This window comes from Tamandua tetradactyla, chromosome X, assembly GCF_023851605.1.
Source record: "Tamandua tetradactyla isolate mTamTet1 chromosome X, mTamTet1.pri, whole genome shotgun sequence".
In the NCBI taxonomy this organism is placed as follows: Eukaryota; Metazoa; Chordata; class Mammalia; order Pilosa; family Myrmecophagidae; genus Tamandua; species Tamandua tetradactyla.
The window spans coordinates 165,315,033-165,317,989 of record NC_135353.1 but is presented as its reverse complement, the minus strand read 5'-3'; positions in this window follow the sequence as shown (position 1 = coordinate 165,317,989).

Here is a 2,957-nt window from a genome sequence, read left to right as displayed (position 1 = left end):
GAAGTCAGTGTATGATGAAAGGAGCACTTACTGAGGGTTCTGCCACCTTCTGGATCCTTCTTTACCTTCTATAGCACCTGAAATTTTGCTGCTGGAGATTTCTTCTGCAGGCCTTCATGTCATTAGGGAGAATGACAAGGAGCAATGTCCTCCTGCCACCTGTAAGTGTGGCGCTTATAGGGTCCCAGCCTTGGCCTACTCATCCGTACATTCTCTCTATCAACCACTTAATCTGGGCTCTCAGTTTTGACCATCACTCCCAAATCTCTGACCTTGATCTATTTCCAAAACTCCAGATTGGCTCCCCTAACTTCCTGCTTGGATGCACCTGGAGGTCCCTCATGCACTTGAAATTCAACACATTCAAAGTTGGAATAATCTTCCCTCCCAACACGTCCTCAGAGTAAGCTCTGGCAAGAGCTTCCCTATCCATCCCCTACCATGTGCTGTCAAATACTAAGTCTTTCAACTGATGTATGCCTTTGAATCTAAAGTGAGTCTCTTGTAGACAGCATGTAGTTGGATTATATTGTTTTTATCCATTTTGCAAATCTCTGCCTTTTGATTGGAGTGTTTAATCCATTTATATTTAATGTAACTACTGATGAGGTAGGAGTTATATATGATATTTTGCTATTTAGAAAATGACTTCTGTTACTCCATTACTGCCTTCTTTTGTGTAAGCAGATATTTTCTAGTGCACTATTTTAATTTCCTTGTTTCTCTCTTCCTCCTTTATTAGAAAAGTTGTGGGTTTACAGAACAATCATGCATAAAATACAGGATTCCCGTATACACCCCCCACCACCTTGCATTGGTATGGAACATTTGTTATAAGAGATGATAGCACATTTTAATAATTGTACTATTAATTAAAGTTCATGATTTAATTTATGGTTCACTGTCTGTGTAGTGTACTTCCATGGATTTTTAAAAAATCTTTATTCTGTTACTATATATACAATTAAACATTTCCCCTTTTAATCATAATCAGATATATATTTCAGTGCTGTTAATTGTGTTCACAATGTTATGCTACCATCACCACCATCCATTATCAAAACATTTCTATAATTCCAAATAGGAACGCTGTATATTTTAAGTTTTAACTTCCCATTCCCTATCCCAACCCCATCCCCTCGTAACCTGTATTCTAGATTCTGACTCTATGATTTTGCTTATTATAATTATTTCAAATCAGTGTGATAATACAATATTTGTCCTTTTGTGATTGGTTTATTTTATGCAACACAATGTCTTCAAGGTTTACCTGAATAATATTCCATTGCAGGTATATACCACATTTTATCTATCCATTCATCTCTTGATGGACTCTTGGGTTGCATCTATCATTTGGCAATTGTGAATGATGCCACTGTGAACATCAGTGGGCAGATATCTATTTGAAGCCCTGCTTTCAATTCTTTTAGATATATACCTAGTAGTGGGATTTCTGAGTCAGACAGTAATTCTATACTTAGTTTTCTGAGGAACTGCCACCAGTGGCTGCACCGTTTTGTGTTGCCACCAGCAATGAATGAGTGTTTTTATTTCTCTACATCCTCTCCAACACGTGTTATTTTCCATTTTTTAAAAAAATAGCAGCCATTCTAATGGGTCTGAAATGGTATCTCATTGTGGTTTTGATTTGCATTTGCCTGATGGCTAATGATAGTGGGTATCTTTTTATGTACTTTCTGGCCATTTGTGTATCTTCTTTGAGAGCTATAAATACTGGTATTTATTATTACCCAAATGGTTACCTTTACTGCAGGTCCTTATTTCTTTATACTGCTTTGAACCACTGGCTAACATCCTTACCTTTCAGGCTGAAGCACTCCCTTTAGCATTGCTTGTAGGGCAGGTCTAGTGGTGATGAACCCCCTCATCTTGTGTTTATCTGAGAATGTTTTAATTTCCCTCTCATTTTTGAAAGAGAGTCTCATTGAATATAAAGTTCTTGGCTGGAAGTTGTCAGCACTTTAAGTATTTCAACCCACTGTCTTCTTGCCTCTATGGTTTCTGATGAGAAATCAGTACTCAGTCTAGTTGGGATTCCCTTGTACATAACGTGTTGTTTTTCTCTTGCAGCTTTTAGATCTCTCTCCTTGTCCTTTGCATTTGATATGTAATCAATACATGATGGGATGTATTTTTCTTCACGTTTATCCTGTGAAGCTTCTTGGATGTGCATATTCACATCTTTTGCTAAATTTTGGAAGTTCCCTGTCATTATTTCTTTGACTATTCCTTCTGCCCTTTTCTCTTCTCCTTTTGAGATTTCCATAATGTGTGTATTGGTACACCTGATGGTGTCCCACAGCTGTCTTAGGCTGTTTTCAATTTTAGCATTTCTTTTTTCTTTCTGCTCCTTGGCATGATTCATTTCAAGTGTCTTGTCTTCACATTCATTGATTCTTTCTTCTGTCAGTTCTAGTTGGCTCTTGTAACCCTCCTGGGCATTTTTCATTTCAGTTATTGTGGCCTTCAACTCCAGTAGTTCTATTTGGTTCTTTTCTAAAATTTCTATCTCTTTACTTAGACTCTCATATTGCCTATTCATTGTTTTCCTGATATGTTTTAGTTCTTTCTTTGTATTTTCTTTCATCTCTTGAACACTTTCAAGATCATGTTTTTAAAGGTTTTGTTTGGTATGCCCACATACTCACCTTCTTCATTGGTGCTTTCTGGAAACCGAAAATAACAAGTGTTGGAGAGGATTCGGAGAAATAGAAACACTCATTCAATGCTGGTGGCAGTGTAAAATGGTGCAGCCTTTGTGGAAGGCGTTTTAGCAGTTCCTTAGTAAACTAAGCGTAGAATTACTGTATGACCCAGAAACCCCACTGGTAGGTATATTTTTAGCTTCTTCCTTTGGATGGGCCATAATTTCTTGATTCTTTGTCTTGTTCTCTTTTGTTGCACAATGTACACTTTCATATTTAAAAACGGTAACT